We start from the raw sequence: 14,511 nt of genomic DNA, 5'->3' as shown, positions 1-14,511 counted from the left end.
CTATGCTGCTAACCCCCCCAATGCCTTCCCACAATTCCCCTGTGCGCCCAGAAAAGAGACCAGTTCTCCCAAAGTTCCACGGGAAAGAAACGGCGCGTCTCTGCTAACTGCAATGCAGAGAGCCATCGGCGGGGTCCCCAGGCGTCTTCGTGCCACGCACAGGTGGGTGCGGCATCGGTCGGGATTCCGGAGTGCAGCTCCTTTTACTGGAGCTAGGCTCACTTGAGAGAAGGGCTACGAAGACGTACCCTGATCTCAGGGCCACGTTGCGCTACGCTGCATAGCCAGAGCAAGGCCGGGTCTCCGCTGCAATCCCAGGGTGTGACTGCGGCTCTGTACACACACCCGAGCTAACTTTAATTTAGTTCGCTCGAGTACCGGGGCAGTGAAGCTGGGGCAGCCAGGCTGTGCGAATCCGCCCACAACGCCGGGTAATTCCTCAGGCGGCCAGCCCATGCTGGAGGCCACGCTGTCACGGCGCCGCTGCTGCCGGTACCCCAAGCTAGCTAGATTGAAGCTAGCGCCGTACGTCTACAGGAGCGGCAACTCACGCCCAGGGCCGCCCAGAGGATTCAGGGGGCCTGGGGCAAAGCGGCCATAAAAAAAAAAGACGCCACCCACTGCGGCACTTGTACTCACCGGGCGGCGCTCTGAGTCTGCGGCGGCAGTGGGTCCTTCACTCGCTCCGCGTCTTCGGCAGCACTGAAGGACCCGCTGCCGAAGTGCCGCTGAAGCCCCGGACCACCACCAGATGAGTAGCCAGGGAAGGGATTCTCGGCCAGGGCTCGCGGGGCAAATTGCCTCACTTGCCGCCGCCCCCCCCACCCGCCAGCCCTGATCACGCCCCATGACAGCAGTGTAGACACCCTGAGAGGTCCCGAAGAACGTACCCTCTTAACAAGGAGTGGGAGAGGAAATAGCGGCACAGAGGAAAAGTGCCTTGCTCATGGTCAGACAGCAGGTAACCTGCAGAGCCAGGGAGAGAATTGACCTAGTCTAGTGTCCTATCCACTAATAACGTATAAAAACATTAAGCCAGCATGGCTTAATCAGACTCCACTTTACTCTCACCCCACTAATGCTGCGTTTTGCAGATCAGAACTGTGTATGTCAGTCCAAAGAGAACGCAGATATTCTAGGTTCCATTCTTTCTGCGCTGCAATATGGCACGTCTACACTAACACTTGTTGGTAAAACTGTTTTTTCCACACCCCCGACTGACAGAAGCACCGGTGTGGACAGCGCTGTATTGGCACGAGATGCTCTCCCGCCGCTCGCTGAGGGTGGTTTAACTGTGCTGATGGGAGAGCTCTCCCCCGTTGGCACAGAGCGACTGCACGGGAGACCTTGCAATGGAGCAGATGCAGCAGTACAACTGTGCCTGCTGTATGGTCTTCAGTGTAGACACAGCCTTAGTCTGGGGACCACAATTTAACGACCGAAATATTGTTTGGCCTCAGCCTGTGGTTGCTAATAAGGCAGGGGCGGCCAACCTGAGCCTGAGCAGGAGCCAGAATTTACCAATGTGCATTGCCAAAGAGCCACAGTAATACGTCCCCCAGCAGTCCCCTGCCCCCGTTCCCAGTGTCAAAGCCCCAACCCATTGTTCCCACCCTCGCCTTCAATGACATCCATCAACAAGTATTTGAGTGGTGAGGGCCATGGACACCTCCATGGAGAACACTTCCAGCAGCAATGTGTCCCTTAGCATCACAATGGTCCAGTACTCACGGAGAAATAGCTGCATACTGGAAGCAGCACTGGCAATTCAGTAGAAGCCTGGTATTTCTTTGGGTATCTCCCATCCCAGGACTGCCCACACCCACCCCAGCTAAGATCTGAGCCATGGACAGATAAACATGGGAACAAAGAGATGGAAGCTGAGCTAGGAACTCCAAGAACTCAAGAGCCTGCACTCCTGCTGTGCCAAGATACACCAAGGAGACCCACCATCACAGAAGCTTCTGTGAGGACCAGGCATTCAGATGTCGTAGATACCAGGTGTCCATGAGTGTCTGCTAGTGGCTAAAGCAATAGCTGCAATTGTCCCAAAGGGTGCCCAGTGGAGACCTAAATGATGCATCATAACGTCAAAAGGATTATCCTCTAAGTCGGGGGTGGCCGACCTGTGGCTCTTCATAGGTTAATGTGCAGCTCCCTCCATAGGCACCGACTCCGGGCCTGGAGCTATAGGTGCTAACTTTCCAACGTGCCAGGGAGTGCTCCACCCCCTGCTCGGCCCCAGGCCCGGCCCCCACTCCACCCCCTCCCTCTTCCCCCCTCCCCACCAGAGCAGCTGATCGTGGGGAGGGAGGCACTTACTGGTGGGGCTGCCGGCGGGCAGGAGGCGCTGCAGGTTGGAGTGGGGGGGAGCTGCTGACATATTAGTGTGGCTCTTTGGCGACGTACATGGTAAATTCTGGCTCCTTCCCCTGCTCAGGCTGGCCGCCCCTGGCTTAAGTGAGCCTCCCAGATAATTTCACAAGCCGACATCCCCGAGCAGGAAGTGAGAGAAGGGGGCACAGGTAGGCACAAGCGTTTTTCCCACCCTGCTGCTCAAAGCAGATCTACGCAGCACTGTGGCAGTCCTGCCATGGGCAAGTCACTTCACCTCTTTGCCTGCAGTTCCCGCTCTGTAAAATTGCTTTTGGTAAATATTTAGATTGGGGCAGCAACCAAAGGCTGCAATTGGGATAATACTCCCCCCCCCCATCTCTAAGGGGGCTAGTGAGGTTTCACGGTTGTGAAGGGCTTTGAGCGCCTCTGATGGAAAGGGCTACCCAGGCACGAGGGCACTACTGAAGCAGGGGCAGAAGTACAATATTAGCCAGTCGGACATAAACGTTGGGCTCTAACATCAAGTGGCCAACGAGGGCGAGTGTGTTTGCCAGCCCAAGAAGTTCCCCAGTAGTGGCGATGACAGCCCAGTGTTCAGGAGTCATTTGAACCCTCTCACTGCCACACACAGTCACTGACCCATCTTGCCTCCCCATTCCGCACTTGCCAGTAGGGACCGGCGCAGAGCCAGCGGCATTCAGATCTGTCCGTGCGAGCTCACAACAGGCCACGCACCATGTAACTCCCACGGATGCCCGACCTCCGCTGGGGAGCAATCTGCTGAGGTTGTTCTACGGGTCCCTACACAGACTTGATGTCCCACATGAGGATACGACCCTAACTGAAGAGGTCATCAGTATCGCACGAGGAGACACTAATGCCCTCGTGCGGGGAATATGCTTGCACAGAACTTTTCTGCACAAGAGCCTGCTGATTTCGACAAGCCGGAGCCTGTAGCAAGTATGCTTCTAACCCTCCCCAAAGACGCATGCTGACTGGGGATGTATTTGAACGAAGAGTTACTTTATCAGCAGCCAGAAACAGCAATCGAACCCTCCACAGACAAATCTAAAGGGAAAATGACTTCAGGAGGATTTATGGGGTTTTTAAAAAAATAAATAAGCAAGCAAACAGGACAATAAATTAGTTTAGCTCAGTACTTGGCCTCCTTTGACATGGGGAGGAAGTGAACATCATGTGGCATATGGCCAAATGGGCAGGGCATCAGGAGTTTCCAGGTTCCTATCTCAGCTCTGTTCCTGACTCATTGCAACACCTCCTCTGTGCCTCAGTTTCCCCCTCTGAAAAATGTAGCGCTGCCTTACCTACTCCAAGTCCTAGTTATACTGCAGCATGGTCTATACCACCCAGTTTCATCAGCATAGCTATGTCAGAGAGGGGGGATTTTACTGACACAGCTATGCTGGTAAAAGCCCTAGGGTGGATCCAGTTATATCAGCATCAAAGTGTTTACACCGGTACAGCTTCTGCCAGTTCCCCGAACCAACGTAAGCTGTGTAGAGGCACTTTCACACGGCTATAACTGCATCCACACTCGAGGATTTTGCCAGTATAAGAATACCTAGTGTAGAAGAGGCTTGAGAAGGGCATTGCGAAAGACTGGATAGATATTTGCCTGCACCTTCAGATCCTCAGATGAAAGGGAAAATATTTTAAAGAGCTACATAAAACGCAAAGCTTCGTTAGACTCATTAGCTCGGACAAACCACAAACTGACAGCAAAGAGCAACGCTGTACTGTGTGGAATTGTAACAGCACCAGGGCTTATTAAGTGAGAGCTTGTTTTGGGGTCATCTGGCAACGTGCACCGATTTCACTATCCTGGTGCTTTCTAGACTGCTAGTTTTCCCTCGGGGCAAATATCATCTACACAGCCTCCTGCTCTGCTAAATAACTAAGCTTCTTGCTGACTCTCTCAGAAAACACACAAGCCCCTTCCTGGAGGGCTTTGCATTAACGTACAGTTAAGAGTTCCCCCAAGTGATCAGCTCTGCTGCAATCCGCTGCGGCTGTCTGAATTGCTGGACTGTGTACACAGACAGGAACCGCTGGGTCTTCCTGATCCTATAGGCTTCCAGAGACTGAGAAAGTCACATTTCAGTAAAACACTGTCAGCGAACAGCCTGTATAAAAGCTCACTCAGCTCCACCGATTCTCACGCTCCTGGAGCCAGGGAGTGTGTGCTGCTCCCTCCTCTAGAAAACAGCTCTGGGGAGTAAAGGATTTCACAAGTGACTCACATGCAGATCAAGGACATCGCTTCTGTGTGGGAAACCTGTTCTTTCGCTAGCCCTGCCTCTTTTCAAGTCGCTCAACATAAAGGGGGAGGTCCCAAAACCAGAGAAACCCAGAAGTAGAAACCTGCCATTAAGTCATCACCCTCAATGAAGGCTGAAGAATGACTAACCAAATCAGCTGGGCCTTTTGAAGCGTACCCGTTTGGCTAGAGAAAGCCTTTTCGATTTAGGGCTAGTCTACACTAGAAACTAGCACCAGTACAGCTGTTCCGCTCTAGCATGTCTGGTGAAGAGGCTCTATGCTGACAAGAGAGCTCACCCATCTGCATAATAAATCCACCTCCACGAGAGGTGGTAGCTGTGTCAGCGGGAGAGGCTCTCCAGCTGACATAGCACTGTCCACACTGGCACTTAGGTTGGTGTAACTTACGTTTACTCCTGGGGGAATTTTGCACCACTGTGCGTGCGCTGAATTCATGTCCCCCGGAGATTTCTTTGCTTCCCCGCAGAAAAATGACTTTCTGACAGGGAAGCTGCAGGAGAAGTCATGCACCCCTCCCTAGCAGTGCAGGTACATCATTTCCGGCACCCGGAGCAGCAAGCGGAGAGGTAATCACTGCAGGGCTGGGGACAGGAAAGGACGGGACTGCCTCTTCCCCTGCAAGGAGTGGCTGGGGCTGTGTCAGATCCACTCCCAGAAACCTCCCCCAGCTGCAAAAAGCTTAACCACCTCCCCTGCTTCCTGCCCCCATCACTACTTAGCTGTGGGGGGACGGGTCACTGTATGGGCAGCTGCTCCCCCATCCACCCAACCCCTGTGCATCTGGACTTCGCATACCCAGACACCCCTGCCAAGCTTCACCTAGTACATCCAGACCCCTCCTAGCCCTCCATACCCAAACCCCACCCCACTGAACCTCAATCCCTACATCTGGAGCCCCCCTGCACCACCATCCTGCACCCAGACCACCTCCCATTGAGCTCCCTGCACTCAAACCTCCACCCCGATGCCCCACCGCTGCACCACCCTGAGCCCCCACAACCAGACTCCATGCCACTGACTGCCAACTAGCTTCACCCACCCCCAGAGCCCCAGCTGAGATCCTCTCAGCCCACCCCCAGAGCCCCTCCACACTTAGATCCTGCCTGGTGGAGCCTACCTTCCCCACACCTGGTACAGAGGGGCATGGCCCCAGGGTATTTCTGGGGAAGGCCTTGTGTTACATCAGGGTCAGGTGCAGCCTCACCACTGAGTCCGTGTCTTGGGGATGGGGGGGGGCCTGCAGGGTGATCTCCCATCTTTGTGCAGCCAGTGGTCTGTGCTCCCTATTGCCATGCTGAAGCCTCTGCATTTATTTATTGACAAATCTTGTGTGCAGAATTTTTTGGCACAGAACACCCTTAGGAGCAGACCTTGCTCAGGGGGCTGGTTCATTCACACTCCTGAGTGATGCAAGTTATACCAAAGTACGTGGCAGTGTAGACCTGGCCTTAGACTTCACCTTTCCTCATTTACATCTAACCACACGCCTACACTCTGGCTGTGTTTGTCAGAGGCTCACTCAACACTGAAACAGTGCTGGTAGAGTCAAAGGATTTCAAAGGCCAATTCCTGGTTCTACCACTGACTCACTGTGTGACCTCAGCCAGGACATCTGACTTCTGGACTTTTGTTTCCTGTTGTATAAAACAGGATGAATACGGCTCTAACTCAAAAGGCCACTATTTGTAATAAACTTTGAGATCCTTAGATAAACATGCTAGAAACAGTCCGTATCAACTATCCAAAAGTGTGTGATACTTGGGGGGAAAAGGATTTGAGACCTTAGTGTCTGGTTACTGCATCAGGAAAGCAACTTTAGGAGCAGGATTAACTCGAGAGATATCATGCACAGAGAAGTGACTACCAAACCCGAAAAGAAGAGGTTACTCACTCTGTGCAGTAACTATGGTTCTCCGAGATGTGCGTCTTTATGGATACTTCACTTTGGGCGTGCACACCCCTCTCGAGCCCTTGACTGGAGATTTGGCCATCATCAGTGCTCACTGGACTGTGCATGAGCCCTATGCCTCCTCATGCTGGACATGGCCTGCACATCCCTATATATCCTTGAACTGCCCTCAGCTCCTTCTCCCCCCCTAATGTCCCATAGAGAACAATGTAAAGCAGGTGGGGGAGGAGTGCAGGAAGTAGAGCCTGCATAGGAGGACACAACTCAATGAACTGCAGTTACTGCACAAGGTCAGTAGCATCCCTATGGGTAACCCACTTCAGGTGATTTCCAAGCAATTTCCCCAGAGGGAGCTTCGGCATGGAGTCCAGACCTGAAGACAGAACTGCTGTACCAAGTGCCGCATCAGATCTGACAGCGTGGATCGAGCTGCAGTGTTTCAAACAGCGTACATACCGAAGGCTGCGCAGCAGCCTTACATCTCAAACACTGGTATGTCCTTAAGCAATGCTGTGGGTGTCATTGGTGATCTAGTAGAATGTGCTGCTACCTTCTGGGGAGGGATGGGGGGTGAATGGCTGCAGCCTTGTAAGAAGTGACCGTACACCTGATCTCCATCTCTGTAGTCTGAGCAGAGATTGTGGACACCTTTGGATCCATCCACAAGGGAGATGAACCGCCTGGATGACTTTCAAAATTGCTTGGTCCTATCCAAGTAGAAGGCCAGTGCCCTTCTACCATCCAGGGTATGAGAACAGGTCTCGGGCAGAGAGTTAAGCAGCTTTGGGAGGAAAACACTGGTAGAAGAACGGACTGGTGAAGGTAGAACTCCGAAAGAACCTTAGTTAAGAATTTAGGGTATGGATATGAAGAGACCTTATCCTTGAAGGACACCATAATACACTAGTAATCTGGAGACTGAGGTCTCGGTACCAAGAGACGCTCAGTACCCATGAAGAGCAGGGATGCTGGCTCAGCCCTTGTGTATCTGAACTCCTGCAGTGTCAAGTAGGGAAATCGATACCGACGGGTTAGTTGAGAACACGGCAGCTGAAGCCGACAGTACCATCAATGCTGGGGCTACTGTGCCGATAGAGTCTGGCACCATTGCTTGCTCAAGGCAGAGCGGGTAGGTGCCAAAGGCAGGACTGAGCTATCCGGTACCAGAGTGGGTGCTCATACTTGCTGTCCTAAACACCAAAGTCCTGTCAGAGCCATGTCTCTCTCTCTGGAGCTCAGGGCTTTCGGGCGCCACCAGCACCTTTAATTCAATAGTAGTGAGCCAAGAGGTTGCGGCTTCAGAGACCACAGATCTTGCAATAGCCCTGGGCTCTCTCAGAGCAGGCACCCTGAAATGAGAGACCGTGCTCCTCTTTTTGGAAGTCTTCTCTGAAGCCTCCAACAACCTCCCTTTTTCTTAAGGGAAGCCTGTGCCAAGGTGGAAGGGGTGCTGGATCTGTCCCAAAAGGAGGTGGGTGGCTGTGGTGGCAGAATCTCCTGACCTGACTCAGCAGCTGACCAAAGGGAGCGCTCCATCATTAACAGGCTGAGCTTAATCTCCCTGTTCTCCCTTGCCATAGACTTGAGGGCCAGGCAGAAGTTGCTCTTCTGAGAGACGTGGGACTTCCCCAGGCAATGGACACCGCTCACAGGCATAGGAGAGGCGGCATTTGAAACCTGGCGAGCTAGGCATCTCCTGCCAGAAAGCCAAGGCTCCCCAAGGGGAAAGGAGGAGGAAAATGAACTATAACAACAACTACTAATTAATCCTAACGAACAGCTATAGGTAAAGAAGAACACAAAATAGCCAAGGCATCCTCAAGGCTGGCAGGTTAAAGCTTAGTCTCAAGTCGAGGCAGTAGAGAAAGAACTGAGAGCAGTTCGCCTGCACATCCGTATACGGCCTAAGGCTTTGGCTACACTTACACTTCAAAGCGCTGCCGCGGCAGCGCTTTGAAGCGCTAAGTGTAGTCAAAGCGCCAGCGCTGGGAGAAAGCTCTCCCAGCGCTGTCCGTACTCCACCTCCCTGTGGGGAATAACGGACAGCGCTGGGAGCACGGCTCCCAGCGCTGGGGCTTTGACCACACTGGCGCTTTGCAGCGCCGCAATTTGCAGCGCTGGAGAGGGTGTGTTTTCACACCCTGCTGCAGCGCTGCAAATTTGTAAGTGTAGCCAAGCCCTCAGTGTCTGACACAGAGGCTGCAGAGGGCGCATGCATGGGCCGAATGATCGATGCTAATGGAAAAAACTCTGATCAACAGCTTGAGAGGCGCATGCAGACCTGAAGTGGAGCACCCATGGGGACGTTATTCAAAGAAGAATCAGTCGTTTCCTAAGAAACAGCCAACCCATCGCAGTGTTTGCTCATGTGTGCAAGGCCTGGGGCGGGGGGGTGTTTTTTTAAAAGTTTGCAAAGAATACAAGCTTTGCAATTAGGCTAGCAAACCCAGGCTGCTGGCCAACCTCCCGGTACAAAATAAAATAAAAGCTGTAACACACCTGACCAATTCACAAGCTTTAGCGATAAAGAAAAATTATTGAGTAACATCTAAACCAGGGGGTTTTAAACGGGGGTCGCAACCCCATTGTAATGGGGTCACCAGGGCTGGTGTTAAGACTTGCTGGGGCCTGGGACTGAAGCCCAGGGCCAAATTCAAAGCTCTGGGTGGCGAGACTCACGTCACAGGCCCCCCCTCCTGGGGCTTCTGCTTTGACCACCCCCCCACCCCCCACCATCCAGCACAGCGGGACTCGGACTCCCCCACCCCCACCCTCAGCCCAGTGCAGTAGGGCTCAGGTGGGCTCAGGCTTTGGTCCCCCCTCCCGGGGTCGTGCGGTAATTTCTGTTGTCAGACGGGGGCCAGGCCTGCATTCCATTTTCCAACGCTCACCCAGCCGGCTTTTAAGTGACTTAAGTCTTGGGACTTCAGCTACTTCCTCAAAGGAAACTACTCCCACCATCTCTCATCTCCCAGGAAATCCTTCCCGATATTTAGCCTGTTTCTTAAAATACCACTTGACAATACCGCCCAGAGGTGGGGAGATTCCTTCTGTACCCTGGAGACGCTCAAATATATAACCTGAAGCAGGAGCTCCAATTACCCTTATCTTGGCTCCCAGCGATAAATATAAATACTGCAGCTGGATATTTTAAAAATGTATTCGCTTCCCCCTGCCCCCCGGACAGATACACACACAAAGCAACCTTGCAAAAATCGCATTCCCTCGCTTCACCGAAGCAAGTAATATTGGGGGGTTTTCTTCATCGCTGTTGTAAGAGCAGGCAACTGGCTTTTGGGCCAGCAGTGTAAATTTTCATGATCATTTTGCAAGGCTGAAATATGGTACGAGAGTGACACTATCAGTATTAACACTGTCAAGTTTTGCATTCCAACGTGTTTTCATATATGAGAATGAGGCATTAATGCTTTTGCACCATTTTATAAACCATAGATTGCCAACCACTTAAAAGAAGATGAATAAATAAATATGGCTACCCTCATTGTACAGCGATAAAAGACTGGAGGGTCAGGTGACTCGCCCAAGGTCACAGCATAAGTCAATGACACAGCTGGGAACAGAACCCAGGATTTCTGACTCCCATTTCAGTGCTTCTCTCCACTGGGCATTACTGCCTCCTTCTGGCAGTGGATTCCACAGGCTCGCTACACCCGGCCTAGAGGAATTTTCCTCTTCTATTTATTCATCGTTTTCTGGCCATTATTTCCAGTCACACGACCCTTTCACATTATTGGACAGCATAAAAAAAAGACAGTCTAGTCTCTCCATATCGTAATTGATAACGCCTATCTCTGCCCCTTTTAACATCAGACCTGCCCACCATTATACCTGAGCAATGTCTCCCCCCCTGCATCCCCCAACTGGCTGGTGATGTAAAATTCCTAATCCTTCTAATACCATGAAGCCAGTATTGTAGTGTCAGACTAACTACCTGGGCAGGGGAAGGGTGACAGGTTGCACCTCAAGGCTCTAGAAAATAATTCATGCACTAACATTAAGCATGGATCTAGTCAACATGCCTAAATGAAGCTGATGTATTTAAACCCTAGAAGGCTGCAGTGGAGTGGTGTGCTACCTTAACTTTCACATGGCTGGTAAGACAAGTCTCTGAAACCAAGGACACTCAGTGCAGCCTCTGCTGCATATTTCCAAGTCTCTTCCAGTGCTTAAGAGGACACATGCATTCAATTTTGTTTTTTAAAAGAAGTTTACGAGTTTATTTAATATTTCAAAGAGGCTTAATTAGAGAATTACTGGGTTGTTTATATACAGCTGCATTCTGAAGGCAAACCAAATAAAAACAGCCTTGCTGTTGTAAACTCTGGTCAAAGAATGTGACTAGCACAAAGTCTGGGGAAGCTTCAGAGGTTTCTTGCTGCACTGCACCTAATCAAACAGGAGAATTATTACACTGGCCAAGATTTTTCCAAAAAGGACTAGTGGTTTAAGGAGGCTTCAAGTTCTGGCTGTTCAACTTCACACCCCTGAAAGGTGCCTGGGTTGGAGCAGAAAGTTTTCTGAAAATCCAGACCCTTTAAAGCATTCCAAGTGGGACTCCCAAAAAATGGACGGGTTCAAAGATACTATGCACTTTTGGAAACTGACCTGTATTTATAAAGAGGCCAAGTTTTCATACTTGGGTGCCTAAAGTCAGGTTCCTAAATGTGCATTCGGGTATGTGGTTTGATTTCCATAAGCGCTGAACCTCAACAAATATGACTGAAGTGACCTGGGTTCAAATCTCTGCTCTGCCATAAACTTCCTGGCAAGTCACTTACAGCTTGACAACACAAAGACAAAAACAAAGGGGTTCAGAAGAGAGCTATGAGAATAATTCAGTATCTGAAAAACCATGTGTTACCTCAAGAAGCTGAATCTATTTAGTTTAGCCAGGAGACGACTAAGAAGGGACTTGATGTACCTGTCGGGGAAGAGATCTCTGACAGCTCTTTTAATCGAGCGGGAAAAGGCAGAATGAGAACCAACGGCTGGAAGCTGAAGCTGGATAACTCAGGTCAGAAATAAGGTGCAGAGACAGAGGGCTGATATTTGATTACCGTTAATTCAATACTCAGACAAAGTACATTCTCCTGCAAAAAACACCCCCAAAAAACAGTGCATCTGTCCAACTTCACTGAATACTAACATTGGATAGACATGCCTGGTCTGTTAGATGTGTGTACTGCGATTTCACTCAATTTAATAAACATCACTAGAAATGAGACAGGTGTTCTAAGGATGCCATTTTATGGCATGAGTAACACCCAGATAAACAAAAAAGCCTGATGACTATATTCCTGTAGAATGTCTCTTCAAAACAAAAGCGACCAGCTGTAAGGAGGGCTCTGTTTCTGATACTTACATGGCAAGGATTTGTAAACTTGTTAAAACTCCCTAAATAAACAGTTCTTTAAAAAAAAAAAAGAAAGAAAGAAAGAACAAGCAGTTTAACAGTCTGGGTAATTAACCATTGGAACAACTTGCCTAGGGATGTGGTGGAGAACCTAATCTCTTGGACTCTAACTCAAAGCTGGATGTCTTTCTAAAAGACGCACTCTAGCCCCATCAGAAGTCAGGAGCTTGAGGCAGGAATTGTTCTGTGAGGTTCTACGCCTTGTGCTGTGCAGGAGGTCAGATCAGATGATCCAACAGTCCCCTCCCTCTGCCTTAAAAATCCATCATTCTGTGAACTGTAAAGTCTCCAGAGTAGAGACCGTCTTAGGAATTCTGGTGCGTAGCCTCACTCTGTGGTTTGTAGCAATGGATACATTTAAACTGGCATTACCATCACCTGAGCCAGGAGAAAGCCGTCACAAATGAAAACCCACGTCTTCCCGGTGTAATACGGCGACGCTTCTCGTTCCTTCTAGAATCTAGACGGCTGTGGAGGAAGGGATATATTGTAGCTGATTGGCTCTAGAGCCAACCTTTTCCTTTTGGTAGCACAAGTTTCATTCAAAGAGAAACCAACACCGACAAGGGGAAAAAACGAAAAAACCCAAACCACCTGCAGCATGCACATCCACCCAGAACTACACTGAGAGGTCTCGTCAGCCTGGAAACGATCACTGGCAACAAAAATTAAGGGGGGCAGGAAATCACAAATTAAGTCAAAGTCCCTTTCATTCATGCATAATCAATTCTACACTCCCAGCGGCCTCAAAGGCGAAACATGTTGTAATGATGATTTTAATGTAATCTGTCAGTAGACTGTACTTCTAAATGCTAGTGCTTTTCCAACAACCCTTCTTCTTTACTGACGTGTGGTATCCTCCTCCTATCGCCCCTTCTATACCATCATGGAGCCAACTCGCCTCTCAATCCAAATAACTCCATGGAAATCAATGAACTTACGCCGATGAGAGATATTTCCCATTGCAAAAGGCTGGCAGACTTAACAACGAAGTCCTTAATTAGGCTCTTCCCAGGTAAGACGGAGGGAACCTGCTAGCCTCCAGACAGCTCAGTACGTTGCATGCGTATACTGGAGCTTGACAGGGGGGATTTTAAGGTCTCCAGGATGATGTAATGAACTGCAGGGCAACAATCTCCCCCCAAAAAAAGCTACTGCTGTGCGTGAGCATGAATGTCTCTGGCTGGAATCTTCTGCCACACCAGTCAAACCGCCCACTGGTTCCATCACTCCCTCAAGTGCCATTCGAGACAGAACCTCCCTCCTGCCCCAGCTGCACGTCTGTTCAGGGGCGCCTCTTGAAACGCTGAGGCTGCCCACTGCATTGGTATCGGCGCACGGCACCCATGCAGAACTAGCAGGGCCTTGACTCGTCGCTGCTGAAGTCCTCATCAGAGCCTGCCTCGCTTCTTGACTTGCCACCGGGCATTTTCTTTTAAACGTTTACAAGTCGGCACCGAGCCGCCAGCAGGCTCAGGGTCCCACTGCGCCAAGTGTACAAACATATGGTAAATGACAGACATTGTCCCAAAGATCTAACTCGCTCCCTTCTCCCAGGCTTTCAAAGTCAGCTCCCCAGAGGCCAGCCTGACCAAAGGCTGCTGCTGGCCTTCTCCCGCGTATCCCAAAAGCATGAGCAGATCACCACAGGCCATCATCCTGAAACCCCTCCCTACCAATCCCCTTGTCAGGAAGTGTGGGGGACACAGGGCCCTGCGCCCCCCACTTCCTGCAATTCGCCGTGACTCTCAGCCAGCCAGGAAAGCAGAAGGTTTATCTGGACGACAGGAACACAGTCCAAAACGGGCCTTGCCGGTACAGACAACAGGACCCCCCCAGTCAGGTCCATATTGGGGGGCAGGGAGCTTGGACCCCGGCCCTGGGTCTCCCTCCGCTTCCCCAGCCAGCTCCAAACTGACACCCTCTCCAGCCGCCTCCTCCTGCCTTTTGTCCAGTTTCCTGAGCGGAAGTGTCACCTGGCCCATCCCCCTCCTGGGCTCAGGTATCATCCCTCCAGTGAAGTGAAGTCGCACTCGGATATCCCATCCCCCATGCAGCCAGCACCTGCAAAACTCCCCCGCAACACCCCCAGGTCAACCCTCCCGACTCCGTCACCCCCCCTCCCCCCACTATCTCAGGATCAAGTTCAAAAACTGCCCTCTGTGACGAAAGCCCTCACAGCCTCATTCTCTGTATGCACCCGGCACGGACCTCTTCTCTGTCCCTCCACACAGTCACACCCCGGTGGCGCAAGAGCCTGCTACTCGGCAGCTCCTGTTGGCTACGACAGTGGTTCGCAACCTTTTTCTTTGAGGCCCCCGATAAAAGTTCCACGGCCCATAACAACTGTTCTGCTGCAGATCTAGTCGATTACAAGCCAGGGCTGGTGTTATGGGGGGGTAGCAAGCAGGGCAATTGCCCAGGGCCCCACGCCACAGGGGACCCTGAGAAGCTAGGTTGGCTCAGGCTTTGGTTTTCTGTCCTGGGCCCCAGCCCTGGCAGACCCCCTGAAACCTGCTCGCAGCCCCGC

At 51.2% G+C, this 14,511-nt stretch overlaps 1 protein-coding gene across 2 annotated transcripts in view; it reads right to left on the bottom strand.

The window, feature by feature from the left end:
* PAK4 (p21 (RAC1) activated kinase 4) overlaps nucleotides 1-14,511 on the bottom strand; it is a 95,860-nt gene that overhangs the window by 60,793 nt on the left and 20,556 nt on the right. Inside the window, exon 1 of one of the 2 annotated variants that reach the window (XM_044988694.1) lies at nucleotides 12,360-12,381. The exons of the other annotated variant lie outside the window; for it this stretch is intronic. The gene's annotated coding sequence lies outside the window, so the exon portion shown is untranslated. Of the gene's footprint in view, nucleotides 1-12,359; nucleotides 12,382-14,511 lie in introns of those variants that run through there. 2 annotated transcript variants of the gene reach the window in all.

The sequence above is a fragment of the Mauremys mutica genome, chromosome 15 (assembly GCF_020497125.1).
Source record: "Mauremys mutica isolate MM-2020 ecotype Southern chromosome 15, ASM2049712v1, whole genome shotgun sequence".
Taxonomy (NCBI): Eukaryota; Metazoa; Chordata; order Testudines; family Geoemydidae; genus Mauremys; species Mauremys mutica.
This window is presented reverse-complemented; position numbering and strand designations above follow the sequence as displayed.